We start from the raw sequence: 10067 nt of genomic DNA on the forward strand, positions 1-10067 counted from the left end.
TGTGAGAAACCAAGGGACATGATCTAGTGAGGACAAAAGTTTCAAATAATTAAGAAATGTCGAGTGCAATAAAGATGGGAGTTTAGACAAAGCCTGGACAGCTTTGCTGTTGCCTTTTGTGACAGGATGGCAGGTTGGGCAGGCAGAAGGGAGAGAGCTGAAGCAAGGTGCACTAAGTGAGCCATGAATGGGAGATGAAGAAGCCGAGCCAATGCAGCCCATGTAGGAAGGTATTGGGGTGGGCAGGACAGCCGCCGAGAGGGGTGGAGGGGGCTTGCTGTTCTTTCCCTGTCTTCTTTGGAGTTAAAAGAGATTCGATCATGCTTATACATTAACTGGGAGCAAACAATAATCTCATTTTAATCAATCACTGGGAAAACTTGACTTCCACGGAGGGCTTCACATATTTTGTCCTATTAGACAAAGAAAATTCAGTAGCCCAGGGTGTTCTCTTTTTATACTTTGTTTCCAGGAAGCTTGGAATCAAGTTCAGTTCCCCTCGATGTCTGGTAGTATTTCATACCACTTCCTTCACTTGCTTTCTGTTCTGTTTTATATCTAAATACCTTGTTTTTAAAGAATAATTGTTGTGAGCAGGTTACAAGCTTATAAACACAGCATCTGCCCCTCATTCTTCCCATGCTTTCCTGAGTGCCCACTGTGGTCATGCCCTCTGCTCCAAGCAGCAGACACAATATGAGCGAAATAAGACAGTCGCTGCTTCCACAGTCCAATAGAGGAGACAGACGTGAACCAAAGGATTGTGTTCATAATTGCAACTGTGGTGAGTGCAGAAAAGGAGAATACTGGAAGCCCTACAAATCTGAGGGATCAGGAGAAGCATGCTTGAGGCTGAAGGATGAACTTGGAGATGAGCACCGTAACCTCCATTCTGAATGGATTCTTTTCTTGGGAGACATTGTAAGTGATCGCTCATCTCCTACCTGGACACCTGTGGTAGTGGGAACCCGTGCGGCATTTTTGCACAGTGCCAACAGTCAGGGCAGAATTTGACTCATGCAACCTCCACCCAGATGTCTACACTTGAATCCACACAAATAAGCTGAACTTTTGTCTTGTAATGTGCTCCGTGACTGGAGATGGTGGTGATAAGCCCCACCTACACATACTTATAGGTAGATCTGTTCTGTCACAGTTAAAAACAGGTTTTCCAATTTTCCTTTTCCTGTTTCCAGATGATGTCATGTTTACAGAGACTTCTAATGGTTTCCAAATATCCATTTGGAGCTTCTATAGAAATACAATTCCTTGTTCCCATATGCAGAATTGTTAGCTAGAAACATAGCTGTCCAGTAAAAAAAAAAAAAAAAAAAAAAAAAAGACTACATCTTCTAGCTTCTCTTACAGCTAGGTGCTGTGGGTTACTGGTAAATTTTAGCCAGCTTCTCTAGAAGAAAAACACAAAAGCCCTGATTGTTATCTGTAGTGTTAATTCTCCCGTAGCCAATTTTAAGCAACTCAGCATGACTCGCGGAACATGGAGCTGGGAGGAAATGTGCACACCAGGCCCTCACATCCCACAGGGGTGGGGACGGTAGCACAGAGCTCACTAGGCAGGACCATACCATGGAGTTCTTAATGGGATATGAGTGAAAGTAATGTATGTCACTGCCCAGTTGTGCCTTCAGTGGAAGTAGGGGAACTCTACTTCCCTTTCTTCTTTTTCCAATGGTCTAGGATACAAACTGGGTAGATAACCTAGTTTATACCCCGTAGATAAGGACAACATACTAGAGATAACAGAGCAACAAGACTGGAAGAGCCAGACTTCCAAATATTTTAGCGCTCCATGGCTAGACCTAGTCTCCTTGTGGGTGATTTTTTTAAGTAAACAAGTAAGAGATTCCTAGCTTGTTTCAGCCAATATCATTTTAGGTCTGTGTTAGAAACAGCTAAACCTGTATTTGAACTGACAGACACATCCATCACAGAACGGCAACCAGACCGTGGCTCTAACATCATGCAAAAGCCTGCAATTCACAAGATGCAGGATGAGCAGGGGAAGTAGACACTCTCCCTGCTCCGGGGAGCCCAGCCTGGGACAAGAGATGGCATGTACTCAAGTTGCTGGGAAGCAAGGGGCAGGTCAAGAGTGTTCAAATGCAGTGCGTGGAGGCAACTACACAGAATTACTATTATTCTGAATGAAGCAATCTTTGAACTCAGTCCTCAAAGATCGTTAGAATTTTAAGGAGTAGAAAGGAGTGGCAGAGCTTTCCAGGCAAAGGGATTGTACTTCTCCTTCAGACTGTAGATTCCAATCATTCTGAAAATGTGATCCCTCAAAAAAAAAAATCTCTAGACTGTTATTTTCCCCGCTTGTAACATAACAAATTAATATTGTAAAACTATGACAAAAATGTTTAAAATTCTGAAGAGAATCAATTGTTTTCTGAGTTTCTGATCCCCCTCATTTACAAAGAAGCCCTTGATTTGTTCATTTCAAAGCATTTTGGTGGATTAATTAAAGCATTCCTCTGTTTTCTGAGGCAGCATTTTCTGCCCTTATTTTGAATGACTAAAGGTGCATAAAGACACTAAAGCTTCATCCCTTAAAAAAAAAAATCTATAATGCAAACTTTTCACTAATGCACGCAGGCCTCCTTTCCAGTTACTTTTTCCTAAGGGAAGAAATGACATGTTTCTTTCTTTTTTTTTTAATATATTTTTTATTTATTTTCAGCATAATAGTATTCATTATTTTTGCACCACACCCAGTGCTCTATGCAATCCGTGCCCTCTATAATACCCACAACCTGCTACCCCAATCCCCCCCCCCGCCCCTTCAAACCGCTCAGATTGTTTTTCAGAGTCCATGGTCTCTCATGGTTCACCTCCCCTCCCAATTCCCCCCCAACTCCCTTCTCCTCTCTAACTCCCCATGTCCTTCATGCTATTTGTTATGCTCCACAAATAAGTGAAATCAAATGATAATTGGCTCTCTCTGCTTGACTTATTTCACTCAGCATAATCTCTTCCAGTCCCGTCCATGTTGCTACAAAAGTTGGATATTTATGCTTTCTGATGGAGGCATAATACTCCATAGTGTATATGGACCACATCTTCCTTATCCATTCGTCCATTGAAGGGCATCTTGATTCTTTCCACAGTTTGGCGACCGTGGCCATTGGTGCTATAAACATTGGGGTACGGATGGCCCTTCTTTTCACTACATCTGTATCTTTGGGGTAATTACCCAGTAGTGAAATTGCAGGGTCATAGGGAAGCTTTATTTTTAATTTCTTGAGGGATATCCACACTGTTCTCCAAAGAGGCTGCACCAACTTGCATTTCTACCAACAGTGTAAGAGGGTTCCCCTTTCTCCACATCCCCTCCAATACATGTTGTTTCCTCTCTTGCTAATTTTGGCCATTGTAACTGATGTAAGGTGATATCTCAATGTGGTTTTAATTTGAATCTCCCTGATGGCTAGTGATGATGAACATTTTTTCATGTGTCTGATAGCCATTTGTATGTCTTTATTGGAGAAATGTCTGTTCATATCTTCTGCCCATTTTTTGATGTGATTGTCTGTTTTGTGTGTGTTGAGTTTGAGGAGTTCTTTATAGATCCTGGATATCAACCTTTTGTCTGTACTGTTATTTGCAAATATCTTCTCCCATTCCATGGGTTGCCTCTTTGTTTTCTTGACTGTTTCCTTTTCTGTGCAGAAGCTTTTGATTTTGATGAAGTCCCAAAAGTTTATTTTCGCTTTTGTTTCCTTTGCCTGTGGAGACATATCTTGAAAGAAGTTGCTATGGCTGATATCGAAGAGATTACTGCCTATATTCTCCTTTAGGATTCTGATGGATTCCTGTCTCACGTTGAGGTCTTTTATCCATTTTGAGTTTATCTTTGTGTACAGTGTAAGAGAATGGTCGAGTTTCATTCTTCTATATATAGCTGCCCAGTTTTCCCAGCACCATTTTCCACTGTATATTTTTTCCTGTTTTGTCAAAGATTATTTGCCCATAGAGTTGAAGGTCCATATATGGGCTCTCTGCTCTGTTCCACTGGTCTATGTGTCTGTTTTTATGCCAGTACCATGCTGTCTTGGTGATCACAGCTTTGTAGTAAAGCTTGAAATCAGGTAGCGTGATGCCCCCAGTTTTATTTTTGTTTTTCAACATTTCCTTAGCTATTCGGGGTCTCTTCTGGTTCCTACAAGGATGGTTCAACATTCGCAAATCAATCAATGTGATAGAACAAATTAATATGAGAAGAGAGAAGAACCACATGGTCCTCTCAATCGATGCAGAAAAAGCATTTGACAAAATCCAGCATCCGTTACTGATTAAAACGCTTCAAAGTATAGAGAAAAAGGGAACATTCTTGAACTTCATAAAATCTATCTATGAAAGACCCACAGCAAATATCATCCTCAATGGGAAAAAGCTTGCAGCCTTCCCGTTGAGATCAGGAACACAAGGATGCCCACTCTCACCACTTTTGTTCAACATAGTATTAGAAGTCCTAGCAACAGCAATCAGACAACAAAGAGAAATAAAAGGCATCCAAATTGGTAATGAAGAAGTGAAATTCTCTCTCTTTGCAGATGACATGATTCTTTATATGAAAACCCAAAAGACTCCACCCCCAAACTACTAAAACTCATACAGCAATTCAGCAACGTGGCAAGATACAAAGTCAATGTACAGAAATCAGTGGCTTTCTTATACACTAACAATGAAAATACAGAAAGGGAAATTAGAGAATTGATTCCATTTATTATAGCACCAAGAACCATAAGATACCTGGGACTAAACCTAACCAAAGAGGTAAAGGATCTGTATTCGAGGAACTACAGAACTCATGAAAGAAATTGAAGAAGACGCAAAAAGATGGAAGACCATTCCATGCTCTTGGATTGGAAGAATAAACATTGTTAAAATGTCTATACTGCCTAGAGCAATCTATACTTTTAATGCCATTCCGATCAAAATTCCACCGGTATTCTTCAAAGAGCTGGAGCAAATAATCTAAAAATAACATGTTTGTTTTCCGTTGTTTCATGATGCTCAATATAGCAGTGAGCACAAGAGAAGGTCTCAGTAGATATTAATCAGTGTGAAAAGGAGTCACAGAATTTGAGACGATGAGGGAGGACGCTGAGATTGTAGGTGAGGAGAGGACTTCCTAAAGGGCCTGTAGATGGGAAGAACAAGTCTGGTAGGTGCATGGTCATCTTAGGCATAAGCCTCTGAGATCCCCCAGCAGATCTAGCCAGCAAAGCCTCAGTCTCCTCTTCCTTTTTTTGCCCATGTCAGAAAGCCCAGAGGCCCTGGGGAGAAATGGCATTGATGGAAGTGTCAAGGCTACTATATCCTAGAGCCAGCTAGCTTTCTAGTGCCTTTCCAAGTTCACTGGTCCTTGTTCTCAATTTGTTTTTCAAAGTTGCGGTACCCAAAAACTTAATTAAAAGAATCCTATGTAGTTTTTGGCACACAAATTCATACCATGCTCTTTCCTCAGAATATTAATGCACAAATAAATATATAGTAGTGGGAACAAAGTCACATATTGAAATTCCAAGGCTTGAAGATGTAAATCTTTTTCATGGGGGAATAAAAAGAATGGAGTTTGGGGGTTCTCCCAACTCATCAGTATATCAAGGTGCTGGGGCACCTGGGTGGCTCAGTCAGTTAAGCAGCTGCCTTCGGCTCAGGTCATGATCCCATGGTCATGGGATCGAGCTCTATACTGAGCACAGTGTTGACCTCTGCAGTGGGGCCCTCTGCTCAGCAGGGAGCTTGCTACTTACTCCCTCTCCCTCTGCCTGTTGCTCTGTCTACTGGTGCTCTCTGCCTTCACTCTCTTTCTGCCAAATGAATAACTAAAATCTTAAATAAATAAACAAATGAAAGACTATTCAGGTGTTTCCTCCTTAAATTCTCCCTCTCTATTGAGTGAACAGAAACAAGCCAGGCAGATGGATTCCCCAAGGAAAAGCATACAGAGCTGAAAAACTTGAATTCCCATAGAGCTATGTGAGGATAAGAGTGTGAGTCAGAGAAAGAAGAGCTCAAGGAACCAAGACGGTGTCGTCAGGACAGCATAGATGGAATCCAATTCTTGTGAGGTGCTGAAGAAATGGACAAGCCTGGGGTTCTTAATTGGAGCAGCCATAAACAATCTACTTGAACCCCTCTAATATATTAGCGACAAGATACGTTTATAAGGAAAACCTTTTTGGGAGGAGGCAACATGTGAGCCATGTTTGGATCACGTTCTGGTCCAAATTTAGTAACACTTGAGCAGTTTATCTTCTTTGAGTCTCAGTTTCTTTATCAACTAAATGGGTTCTCTTCTAAGGCTAGTGACCTGTGCCTTTTTCATATGTTTAAGATAACAATATTTACATTCCTGAAAGAAATTCAACTTTTCTGACTACAGTTACTCAGCTTTATGATTAACATCTGCAGTCCTGAGAGTTATTTTCTTTTGCTTCTTTATCAACTTAACAATTGGCTAAATTATTCAGTTCACAGCCCATTTAATGATTCAAGTCATACAAGAACCAAGAAAAATGATATACAATGTTACTTTATTTTTCACAGTTGGAAGGAAAAATTGCCTATATACTTAGCAAAGATAACATTTATTTGCATTACTCTAGAGAGGTAGAAATAGTCACATAATTTTAAAATTGGGTGACTTTACATTTTCCTGAACTCTCATCCAAGCCTTTAAAGATAAATTATCCCTAAATTTGCTCAGATATTTCTCTCTACTTTGGGCCAGTGGCATAGACTATTATGGTCCAAGCCACAGTCATTTCAAGCTTAAACTCGTGGAATAGCCTATTTATACATCTCCCTTCTCCTCTCTACACCCACCTCCCTTCACTGCCCACCCCATCGTGTCTATTCCCCACATAATAGCTAGGTGCCATTTAAAACCCAAGTCAGGTCATGTGACATCTCTGCTCAGAATGCTCCAGTGACTTCCTGTCTCACTCAGATTCAGAGCCATAATCCCGATCAGGCCCTGACATGCCCAGTAGGCTCCCCTGCTGCCTCTCAGACCTCATCTCCTACTGCTTTCCCTTCATGGACTCTGCTCCAGCTACAATGACTTCCCTGCTGTTCCCAGGACGCTTAAGCACATTCCCATGACACGATCTTTTCAAATCATGTCCCCTCCACCACCTCCCCTCCAGATGGCAATAAGGACTAAGGTGTGCTCTTGCCCAAAGACCTTGATTGAAATCTCACCTCTACTGAATAGTAACCCTCCGCACCCATGGCTTTTTATCTCCCTTCCCCTGTTGCATTCTTCTGCATAGCACTCAGCACCCCGTTATATTTCCTATTTGTGTCTTTTCTGTCCATTTCATCCCACTAGAATATAAACTCTATGGGCTAAGAGATTTTGTCTATTTGGATTCATCGTTTCTTATATCTCTAGTGTTTAGAAGAGTATAGCATATAGTAGGCATTCAATAAATATTTATATTAAAATATTCAGAGTGAACTATTTTTCTTCATATATTGACTATTTTATTAGACAATGTGCCATCTCTCTAACACAATGTTTTGAATTAAAAATTTATTTTTTTCTCTCAGATATGGAAACAATGACCACAAAAATGTCCCTCTGAGATCATTACCAAGAATGGCAACTGTGAAAGGGCCAAATGAGCAGTCAACTGGATGAATTTCAGGAAACATGAAGGGCCAGAAGTCCTATCGCATCATCCATCATGGGGCCTTTGCTACTAAGTTGTAGAACACATACAAATAATGGATGTTTACCTGTCCTCCGGGGAAACTGAAGCAGTTTTACAGGCAGAAGTACTAACTGTCATCCATGAAAGTGATTATAGTGATGGGAAGATCTTCTTTAGATAGGAAGGCTGTCATATTATTTTGATTCTATGACGGTTCCCATCGTCAGATGGCTCGGGTGCAGGCAGTATGTATCTCTCTTCAGTTGGCTGAGACATTGCGAGGTGTCAGAAGGACACATAGAAAAAGAATGCTGAGAACAGGGCCCAGAGCTTCCGGGGAAGATTTCCAATCTGAGCTCAGCCACCCCACAATGGGTGAGCCCAGGCAAGCCACTTAACTTCTCCAGACCGCAGTCTTCTCTTCAACAAAATGTGAGTCACAAACAATTCCTGTTTTGCCACCTCATAGCATGAAATAAGCAGTGTGAGAATTTCTCTAGGTATATAGGACTGTGTACTAAGAACTCCATAAATGACTAAATGCCATTACTTGAGTCCTTGGGCTGATTCCTGAAAAGATGGATGGGTATGTCTAAGTAAACGGTCCCACCTTGTCCTGCCCATCACCAAAAGAATGGAACTAGGGAATAGAGAGGCCCATCTTACAGCATCAGATTTTAGGTGCTTTACCTGGGGATTTGTTCATTCACTCACAACACATCTACAGAGCACCTACAATGTGGGAGGTTTTGAACCTCAGATTTTATAGGGAGAATAGATTTGACTGTAACCTGGTCTTGTTCTTAAGGTGCTCGCAGAGAATAGTGGGGAGCCTGTCATAGGACATAGAAAGAGAATTGTTAAAAGAAATGCCCCTGGAATGAAATCAGTTCATATGGCCTTGGCAGTGACTTCAGTTCTCTGGGCTTTAGGTTCATCTTCAGCAAAAGTATAATAATCACAAGGGGTTATAAGATCAAGATGGGATATTATTTTGTTTAGGTGCTTTGTAAACTGTGAATTGCCATCCATGAGTCGGTTCTCTTATCTCTCTTCCTCTTCCTCCTCCTACTCTTTCTTTTCCTTTCTTCGACCCACTCTGCTTCTCTCCTTCTTGCTCCTTCTCCTTTTCTCTATCTTTGTTTCTGTAGGTGCCCCATTGTGCATCACTGAGACATTCTCACAATTAACTGGATCTAGTGTGATCATTAAAGTGACAGCCCAGTTGGATATCTTCGATCCAGCATGTTTCCTTATTGTATCACATGATAGCTAAGATGCTCAGGGATCTAACCCTGGCCTGCTTAGATGACATTTTTTTCCCCAGTCTGTTGCTAACCATAAGATATAGAACTGAATGAAAGTGAATAATGGTCCTTATTTCCTAAGAGTTTGAATATAACTGGAGGTGGCGGAAGGGTTTAGACTCAAAATGTAAAGTGCTCAATATTTCAAATTGGTTAGCATTTTGGAAAAAAACAGACACACCTACAACTTCTGGGTTCAACCCTTTTATGTTTGTTCTCTTCCTTCAGTGAGGTCTTGATTGTTTAAAATTTATGACAAAGTATCAAAGTAGAAAGTAATCTTAGAGATCAGATTATTTGATATCTCTCTGTTTTTCAATGGTCAACTGTGGCTCAGGAAGGGGAGCAATCTGACCAAGATCATACAATTGAATTAGCAACGAAAAGTCTAGACTGCAGATCTCCTGATTCTCATTCCATTCTTTTTCTCTACACTCTCTAGCCTCCAGGTGCAATGGAATGGGAAGCCACAGGTTTGTATTCTTTCTGTAAGTGCCTCCTACCCTTTCTTTTACCTGGGTTTAAACATTCCTCCCACTTTCCCGGCCCTTACTCTCCCTTTTGAGTCACACCTACTAAGACCTAAGACTCAAGTCTCGAAGTTGAGTCTGTGGATAGCCAGATGTCTTGTGCTCCACATTTCTGTCTGCACAGTAAACACTTTTTCATTTAATCTTCACAAAAATCGGCAAGGTGTCATTATTTTGACCTTACAGACTAGCCAACTGAAACTCAGAGAGCTGTCTTACTTGCCCCAGGTTATACAGCTAGAAAATTGTAGGGCCAGGATTTACATCAGATCTAATGCTGGAACTGACTATTGCCTTATTGCCCCTTTGGCATAGCTCTGATCTTGGAAAAGGGGACCCAGTGGTTTAAGTAAATACCAAGGGGTAATTGACTCCTAGCTCTTCCGCTAGCGGGGGAAGATGGCACAATGATCCTGGGCTCCTGAACATTTCTGAATCTCTTAACTATGTACTGAGCAATAAGAACTAGGGTGAGTCACTTTACTCCCCCGCAGATAGGATAAGTAATAATGCTTCCATAACAAGAGTTGTGAAAATTA

At 41.1% G+C, this 10067-nt stretch overlaps 1 long non-coding RNA gene across 1 annotated transcript in view; it reads left to right on the forward strand.

Moving 5' to 3' along the window:
* The window catches only part of LOC116587434, a 34001-nt gene extending 24498 nt beyond the window's left edge, over nt 1-9503 (forward strand). Inside the window, exons 2-3 of the long non-coding RNA XR_004284448.1 lie at nt 7588-8123; nt 9441-9503. This is a non-coding gene — a long non-coding RNA (uncharacterized LOC116587434). The remainder of the gene's footprint in view (nt 1-7587; nt 8124-9440) is intronic.
* Nucleotides 9504-10067: the final 564 nt, after the last annotated feature.

The sequence above is a fragment of the Mustela erminea genome, chromosome 1 (genome assembly GCF_009829155.1).
Source record: "Mustela erminea isolate mMusErm1 chromosome 1, mMusErm1.Pri, whole genome shotgun sequence".
Classification (NCBI taxonomy): Eukaryota; Metazoa; Chordata; class Mammalia; order Carnivora; family Mustelidae; genus Mustela; species Mustela erminea.